The sequence below is a fragment of the Colossoma macropomum genome, unplaced genomic scaffold (genome assembly GCF_904425465.1).
Source record: "Colossoma macropomum unplaced genomic scaffold, Colossoma_macropomum, whole genome shotgun sequence".
NCBI classification, from domain to species: domain Eukaryota; kingdom Metazoa; phylum Chordata; class Actinopteri; order Characiformes; family Serrasalmidae; genus Colossoma; species Colossoma macropomum.
Genome location: NW_023494795.1, coordinates 3,076,403 through 3,086,371, shown reverse-complemented (window position 1 = coordinate 3,086,371; position 9,969 = coordinate 3,076,403).

Genomic DNA, 9,969 nt, shown 5'->3' with positions numbered 1-9,969 from the left:
GTTTTCTCGCTGTTTCTGCATCGTCTTATGATTTATTCAGATTTCTAGAGAGCAAACAAAATCAGCAATTATTATCATTATTATTGATATTATTATTATCATTATTATTAATCATAACAATAACTATTTATTTATCATTATGATGTTAATGTCACATACATTTGGGTCATTCTATGGAAACGTCCATTTTTGTGTCCCTAGAGTTTACAGATATATTAGACTTGAAAAACAGGTTCAGGTTACAATTAATTTAGATTTTAAAATAAAATAATTTGTTATTTTGAAAATTCCACCTTCTTGAGCCTCAATTCAGCAATATTGTTTTTTTAAAAATCAATCATATAGAATTCCAAGCACCACAGAAGAGCCCGTCCCCACAGTCATGTGTAAAGGTTGAGGCCATATTTTGAGGTGAAAAACATGTTTTTCTGCTATTTTAACTGCAATAATCTATACATGACTATGAAATATATGAATTTAAATGATATAAAGAAAACAAATGCCAAATAAATATTATAAAATATATAATGAAAGTTGTCCCCAGGAGTCAAGTCACTGGTGTAACCGTATAACCACAAACTCTTATTTTGAAACAAAATCCACTGTCTCTTTCAGTTATCAGAGATTTTCTCATTCAGCTCATGATTTCATATGAAGCTTTTAGCTGAAGTCACTGGTGTGGCCGACTTTATTCTGAGGTAATTGTGAAAAAATAGAATACAAATGGATTAAATTCCATATTTTAGTGGATATTCCATGATCGACAACATGTGGTTTGATGTTCTGTAGCAGTTATTTTGTAAAATGCATCGTTCATTAAAAATGTCTCTGGTGTTCCTTTATTATGTGGAACACCAATGAGGATCAGTAACACCAGTGACTCCTATTGACAGATAGAAAAGTGGGCGTTTCTGTTGAATGACCCATTTGCAAGAAATCCTGTTTTAAACAGTCTGTTTGTGTCACTGAATTTCTCAGTTCAGCACTGAAGAAAATAAAGGTTGGTTTGAGGCGCTTCTCTCATGATCGATTCCCTTTAAGAGTGAGTGAACATTTTCCTGCCGGCAGAGTTTCACCGCCTTCACACCAAACACAGCGGATGAGCTTCATCACTTCTACTGACAGTGAAAATGGACCGTCTTACAGAGTCACCATCAGATCCACTAGTGAACAGGAGAGTGACGTCACTAACTGCAGATGTGTGTGTGGTGGTGAGCGCGTGGGTCTCTCTGTCCTGTGTGACTCTGCAGGACAGAGCGGTTCTGACTAACTGCTCTGTCTGTGATGCTGAGACATTCGGAGAGTTTGATATTTCAGAGGAATTTTCACTGTAATACAGTAAGAGCTTCAGTGGATTCACTGCTTTTAGAAAACGGAGAACTTTTACAGTCTGAGCAGAAAACAATGTTCAGATCAGAGTCCTGAGGCTTTTAGTGCGGAGCGACACAGAGACCATCAGAGAACGAGCCGAGAATAATGACTCACATAATAATCATAATCATAACAACAACAATAAAAATAATAATAATAATAATAATAATAATAATAATAGCAACAACAAACAACAATAGTACTTTATCTACTACTAATACTGATAAGATTATTATTATTATTATTATTATTATTATTATTATTACAGAGGAACCAACAAACTACAAATGTTCTCTCTCATTCACATTGTTCTAGATTGTTCTCTTTCGGCGCTCTTCTCAGCGTTTATCGTCGAATATTTGGCCGCGAATATTAAACACTAATAATAATAATAACAATAATAATAATAACAATAGCAACAACAAACAGCAACAATATTATTTTATCTGCTACTACTACTAATGATAATGATTCATTATTATTATTATTATTATTATTATTATTAGGCCAGAACAGAGGAACCAACAAACTGCAAATGTTCTCTCTTATTCACACTGTTCTAGATTGTTCTCTCCCGGGTTCTTTTTGACTGTCAGTTCTTTTTCTGGACATTTTAAACACAACTGAAAAAAACATAGAACTACAGCGTTTATTGTAGAATATTTGGTCGCTGTGCTCTGGCCGCGAATATTAAACACTGATAATAATAATAATAATAATAATAATAATAATAACGGAGTGAAGGTGTGAGGAGAGTCAGAATGAGAGGAATAAAATCACAGCCTACCTGTCGCAGCTCATCATCATTATGATCTACTGATCAGCTGTTCGGAGTATTTATATGCGCCCGGACTCGCCCATTGTGACGTCATCGATTCTTACGTCAGAGTGAGAGAGAATACAGAGCCAGTGTCGCTCATCCACTCAGTATAAACAGACTCATCACAAGACTCAGACTATAAAACTACACAGTGCAGTCAGCTTTTCAGAGGAGTTGGATGAAAATCCTAATCCTAACCCTCACCCTGGCCCTAATCCTAATCCTAATCCTAACATTAACCAAACCCTAATCCAGTGTATCTCCAGGTACAGGATGGTGTCAGTGTGTCATCTTACTGAGGATGTTGATGGTCTGTATTAAACCTGTTATATGTTTAGTTCCTCTCAGGTTAAACATCTACAGATCTGACTTTAGACTCTCCAAATAAAGTGAAAAACAACTGAGTTCAGCAGATTATAAACACAGTTTATTTATGTGGTTTATTAAAAGCCTCACGTCACATGACATATATCATTATATCAGTAAAATACTATATTGTATATTCGTATTCAAACCATAAAGAATTATACATCCTAATCAGTCTTCTGAATCTGTTTAAATACATAAACATGAATTATGTTTTAAAAAAATCATTGTCATCATCATCATCATCATCATCATACTGATAGACATTGAGTATGGCTAATGAATCACTGTATAAAATTAGACTGATTTGTTTGAGACTTATTATTATGTTCAGTTATTTTTATAAGATGTTCAAAGGAAAATTAGATTTAAGAATAACAAAAAGCAGCATCACAAGCAAAGAAAGTACCTTGTGGTAAGATATTATAATTATTATTATTATTATTAGTAGTAGTAGTAGTAGTATTGTAAGTGGTAGTAGTAGTATGACCACAGGACAACAAACAGTAAGGATAATGGACTCAGGACAACACCTGATGATGATGATGATGATGATGATGATGATGATGGACTCAGGACAACACATGTTGATGACAAAGATAATGATGATCTGAAGACAACATGATGATGATGATGGTGATGAAGGACCCAGGACACACACAAGATAATGATGGACAAAGAAGAATACACATAATGAAGATGGACTCAGGACAATAAACCCATAATGACAATGGTGAACTCAGGACAACACACACGATGATGATGGACTCAGGACAACACACACAATGATGATGGACTCAGGACAACACACACAATGATGATGGACGCAGGACAACACACACAATGATGATGGACTCAGCACAACACACACGATGATGATGGACTCAGGACAACACACACAGCAATATACAAAGATAGTAATTTTTAATTACTAAACATGTTGATGAAAACATGCTATTCTAGCTTATTGTCTCAGTTATGCCTACAGAAATGGACCACTGGACACCTGCAGTATAGCATGAAAAAAAGCTTAATTCTGTTTTATTTTTCAGAAATTGTTTATAATTACTGGTTAAGATGTAAATAAAGTGATTTAGAGTGATTTGATTTGAAATGTTCCTGAGTCAGAATTGATCACAGTGGTGTTGATAGTAACCAGACGCCTGAAGTGTTTAACCCTCTAAAAGCCTCCACATCACATGTTGACCAATGAGCTGCTTGATGTCTGAGGCCTCATTCTACTAAAGTTTTGTGGGAGGGATTTGGACCAAACACATATTTTTAAAAGCCATTCATGGTGGAGGGGTACATGTAGGGCGTTATGAAGCAAAATAGTCCCCATAGAAAATGTAAATGAACACATCAATAGAAAAACCAGAAGACACCTGTAGGTTTACTGTTTTAGTTACATTATCAATGTGAGCTTTAAAGCTGAGGTCAGAGTCAAGAATAACACCCAGGTCTCACACTTCAGATTTAATGTATGTTGCCAAACTTCCTGGTTTCCTCACAATCTCCACTTTGTGTTCAGTAGGTCCAGTTAAAAGGATTTCAGTTTGATCTTTGCTGTTCCTCTAATTTATTATACTTGATAAACAATTAACCAGTTGATCAACAGCACTTATTTCATCAGGTGCGACAGAGATGTAAAGCTGTGTATCATCAGCTTAGCTATGGAAGTTGACTCCATGTTCACTGATGACATTGCCACAGGACAGAATATATACTGAAAATAAGAGTGGCCCAAATACAGACCCCTGTGGTTCACCACAGCGTATGTCATGCTTTTCTGATGCGTGTTCCTCTAGGGTAACAATATACTATCAGTCAAATATGTTTAAAACCACTTAAGTACATTCCTAAAAAGTCCTACCCAATCTTTTAAGTCTGTCTGACAGGATACAGTGATCAACAGTATCAAATGCAGCAGTAAAGTCCAACAGGACAAGAACAAAAACAATGCAAGTTTTTCACACTTGGATGATGATCACTCATCTATTATTGTGGAGGGGTTTAAAAGTCTGTCTATCGTAGAGAATGAAAACACAGGATGTTTCAGTTATCACTGAGAGTCTTTGAGAAGTATTGCTGCCTCTCAGAGTCAAATGACTCGTTATACATATCTATGGAGTCAAATCCCGTTAAAAGCACCCTGTTGGACTGGATTCTCTTAAATATTTTCATGCAGTCAGCTGAAGTTGATTCTTTGAAGCATCATTTCTTTACTAATTTGAGTTTCTTGATATTTTGCGTAGATGCCACAGCTAAGTTAAAAAACAAACACTAATGATTTGATGAAGCCACATCTACAATATCATGTATCATATTTATGCTTAAGCCACAAGAAACGGTCAAATCTAGAGGACGACCCTACTAATGCATTGGTTCAGTCACAAGCTGAGTAAAATCAAGGGAAATTAAAAGTTGCACAAAATCACTGGCTTTAGAGTTTCAACATGAATATTAACATCACTAGTTAAAAGAATCTTGTCATGACTTGTGATACATAGAGAGTGCAATTCCAAAAATTTAGGAAGAGGCACAGACTACAATATGTATTATATGTGTTTCATAACTATATTCAGATCATGATCCATTTAAAAGACATTACAATGGATAGTTACACTTCTGTTACAACATGTTTGCATGTCATGAAAGAATGAATTGCCATATGTTATTACAGCCTTGTGAGGGATTATCAGAGTTTATAAATATGATTATTTATACAGACCCGTCCATCAGACTGACAGGTAGAGAAGCGTGATTCGTCAGTCCGCAGAATACGTTTACACTGCTCCAGAGTCCAGTGGCGGCGATTTACTCCACTCCATCTGACGCTTGGCATTGAGCTTGATGATGTAAGGCTTGTGTGCAGCTGCTCGGTCATGGAAACCCTGCCTTGAAGCTCTCGGTGCAGTTTCTGTGCTGATGTTGATGCCAGAGGAGGTTTGAACTCTGCAGTTATTGATCAGCAGAGCATTTGTGACTTTTACACACTACGCTCCTCAGCACTCGGCGACCCGCTATGTAACTTCACGTGGTCTCACACTTCGTGGCTGAGTTGCTGTGGTTCCTAAACACTTCCACTTTTTAGTAATACCGCTCACAGCTGATCGTGGAAAATCTGGGAAGGAAGAAATTTTGCGAGCTGACTTGCTGCAACAGTGGCCTCCTATCACAGCACCACGCTCAATTTCAGTGAGTTCTTTAGACCCATTCTTTCACTAATGTGTGTAAAGTCAGGCTGCATGGCTGGGTGCTTGATTTTATACACCTGTGGCAAAGAGACTGAATGAAACACCTGAATTCAATGATTAAGAGTGGTTTCCCAATACTTTGACCATATAGTGTATATATCACCCTCTCCTACTTCTACAACCCCATTTCCAAATGTTGGGATGCTGTGCAAAATGTAAGTAAAAACAAAATGCAATGATGTGCAAATCATTTAAACCCTACATTTCATTGAAAACAGTACAAAGACAACATGTCAAATGCTAAAACTGATTTGCCCATTTTGAATTTAAAAGATTCAGAGAATCTGGAGAAATCTCTGTATGTAAGGGTCAAGGCCAAAAAACAGTATTTGCTGGCTGTGATCTTTGGGCCCTCAGACAGCACTGCATTAAAAACAGACATGATTCTGTAGTGGAAATCACTGCATGGGCTCAGAAACACTTCTGAAAAACACTGTCTGTGAACACAGTTTATCACTGCATCCTTTAATGCAAGTTAAAACTCGAAAACATAAAGATAAAAAAACATATATAAACAGGATCCAGAAATGCTGCCACCTTCTCTGGGCCTGAGTTCATTTAAAATGTACTAAGTGGAAGTGGAAAAGCGTCCTGTGGTCCAACAAATCAAGATTTTTTTTCAAATCATGGACACTGTGTCCTCCGGGCTAAAGACCGCTCAGCTTGTTATCAGTGCGCAGTTCAAAAGCCAGTATTCATGATGGTATAGGGTCATTGATCATTAGTGCATATGGCATGGGTGACGTCCACATCTATGAAGGCACCATTAATGCTAAACGATATATACATGTTTTGGCAACATATGCTGCCATCCAGACGACGTCTTTTTCAGGGAAGGCCTTGATGCAAGACGATGTCAAACCATATTTGGCATGTAGTACAACAGCATTGCTCTGTATTAAAAGAGTCTGGGTGCTAAACTGACCTGCCTGCAGTCCAGAACTGTCACCACCGATAACATTTGTTGCATTATGAAATGAAAAATACGACAAAGGAGACCCTGAACTGATGATCAGCTGAAATCCTGTATCAAACAAGAACAGGAAAACATTTTACTTTCTAAACTACAGCAGTGTCTCCTCAGTTCCCAAACGCTTACAGAGTGTTGTTAAAGAAGAGGTGATGAAACACAGTGGTAAACAGGCCTCCGTCCCAACTTTTTTGGAATGTGATGTTGGCATCAAATTCAAAATGTCCACATATTTTTCAAAAAACATTATAATTTCTCAGTTTCAACATTTGATTTTTTGTCTTTGTACTATGTTGAAATCAATATACAGTTTAAATGATTTACACATCATTGCATTTACATTTTCATTTTGCACAGCGTCCTAACTTTTTTGGAAATGGGGTTGTATTTCCTGTGGTGAATTGGGGGTCTATCTCTCTCTTCTTCAAAGTGAGGGTCTGTGTCTGAATGTGAAGTAGAAGCTTCTCAGCACTCCTGCTCAGTTCATTTCCCTCCCTCAGTCCGAAAATCACTCCTCACTCTAAAACACAGGTTACCTGCTGTGTGTGGGGCCTGGTGTGATCTAAGCTTCTCCACCTGAAAGTTACCCACCCCCCCTCCACAGATGTGTGACCACTATGAAAAAGATCTCTGAAAACAATGAAAATATAACATATAAGTTTGTCTCAGGTGCTGAGTTCTTGCCTCCTCATTACTATTTAACACCTTAAGTAAATGAATGAGACTAGAAGAGCTCTCATTGGGTCAGTACTAGGGGTGCGGGAAAAAATCGATTCTTAGATGCATCGCGATGCAGACGTGGACGATTCTGAATCGATTCATAAATGTCAAAAATCGATTTTCTAAATATTTAATTCATAACGTAATGTTGAGGGAACGCAAAGGGCGGAACTTGGAAGTGGGTAAGTGCGGCGCCCGGACAGTCTGTGGCGGCACATAACAAAAACACAACCGGATGAGTGAGAAATCCGACCGGCTCCCTCTGCATTAAAAGTCAGGTTAGATCAGGAGTCACAACACAAATGATAAGAAGAGACATTTTTTTCCTTTCAGCAAAAATCAAACCACCTTGGGAGCCACAACATTTATGTCCAGTATGTGATAATGTGCTAAAAATGGGCTAAAAATATAAACGAAAAAGCAGATTTACTTCGCTCTGCTTTAAGCTTTAGGTTAGCTATAGCCGCTTTTCTTCCAACTCTTCAACTATTCAAAAATTGAATAGTTTCTTGTAAAATGTCTCTCAGCTTTCCGCTGTTTTACGAGGCTGAAGTCGCTTCTCATTCGCCTTTCCGGTTCCACCTTAAATTCTGACTGAGGCGCCGAATGTAAAAGCGGCACCATTTAAGGTGGAACGGGAAAATTAGAGAAGCGACTTCATCTTCGCAGCTTCGCATCTTTTAGTTAGTGTGTGACCGTCTCTCGTTGCAGATTTAACGTACCAGGAAACCAACTGCGCTGCTTATAAATGCGAATAAGTCCATTCGTCTCCAAATGTTCGTTTGTCTTTCTCTTTTCCTTTTTCGTTCGCTACTAGCCATGCGAAACCTCGTTGCTAGGTGACCTGCAGTCTTTCGCACCAATTACGAAACCAAAACCGAAGTAATGAAATCCCTAAAGAATATATAATGTGCTGCGTGGTCATCCATCACCACTTATCTTATTTCACCGTAACAGCGCATTTTATCTCAGATGAGTGGCAGCAGCGTCTCCAAACAAGAGCAGTGAATGAGAGCCTTCCAGTTCACTTACCACATCACTTCCATTTGTTTTATTAATAAAAGATATTGGACGTAAATGCATTATGGATCATTACAAATACTTTGTTTTAAAACTACAAAGTCCTCAGACAGTAAGAAAATAGAAATCATGTATAGAAAAAAAAGATGCATCAAGATGCATCAAGATGCATCGATAATCGTTTTATAATCGCATCGCAGCCCTCTGAATCGTAATCGAATTGAATCGTGAGGTGCCTAGAGATTCCCACCCCTAGTCAGTACACATTTGTGTCAGACGCTATCACCATAGCAACATTCACACAGCTACGCGACTCTATAGGTTGTACAAAAAGGTATAAAATGACACTTTTTTTTTTTCGTGCCAACATGTAAGCATAGCATTGGTCTAGTCTACTGTTTCTCCTGATGGTCAGAGCTTAGCTGACCTGTTAGCTCATACAGGCTACTCACATGGCTAGTGAGTAGTAGATGAACACAGTAAACGCTGTGAAAGAAAGTTCAGTACCATGAAAAAATACCAAGAACTATCCTCAAACTTTCACATGTAGTGCTGGTAACTGCTGGCTGATCTTCTAACGATGCAGGTTCAGGAGTTGGACGATGGCATCTTGATGGGTCTTGTGGGTTATCCAGCTTCTTGGCAGGCTCAGTCAGTCTACTAGGCTGCTTATGAATAGGTGAATATTCCTGTCAGACCTGCTTTCATTGACTTTGCCTGACCTGTAACCCAATCACTAAATCCAGTGGTACAGCTGACTATCAAGACAATCAAGGACAGCAGATATGAAACCAAATTCATTTTACTTTTGCAGAAGCAGCCCTGGTTATTTATACGGCAGTTAGCTCTGGCCACGCAAGCTGATTGGTTGAGAAGCGTTCTAACCGGCTGTTATTTCACCATAACAGCACGTTTTCTTTCACAAACACTGTATCACTCCGCTGAGACTTTGACAGCTGTAGGAGACGCTCAAGCCATTTGAACGTTTTTACTTCTTACTTTACCACAAACAGAAAATGGACACTTTTAAGATCACATTTGACCGACAGCCGATTTGGTCAGACACTGAAGACGAGACGACACTAAATTCCCAAACTGTCATCACCACTGAGCAGCTTCTCAGTCGGCAGCTGTGACAGAAGAACAGCTAAACAACCTGGAATCAGCCAGAAATGAACCCAACACCATTCGCCAAACTAAATGGGCTGTAAGATGCTTTACAGACTGGCTGGAACAAAACAACATTAATACTGATCTGGCAAAAATTGACGAAACTGAGCCAAATCTGATATTGCAGCAGTTTTATGGCTCAGTCTGATTTGGTCAGACTCTGAAGATCAGACTACACGTTTGGCGAATGGCGTTGGGTTCATTTCTGGCTGATTCCAGGTTGTTCAGCTGTTCTTCTGTCACAGCTGCCGACTGAAAAGCTGCTCAGTGGTGAT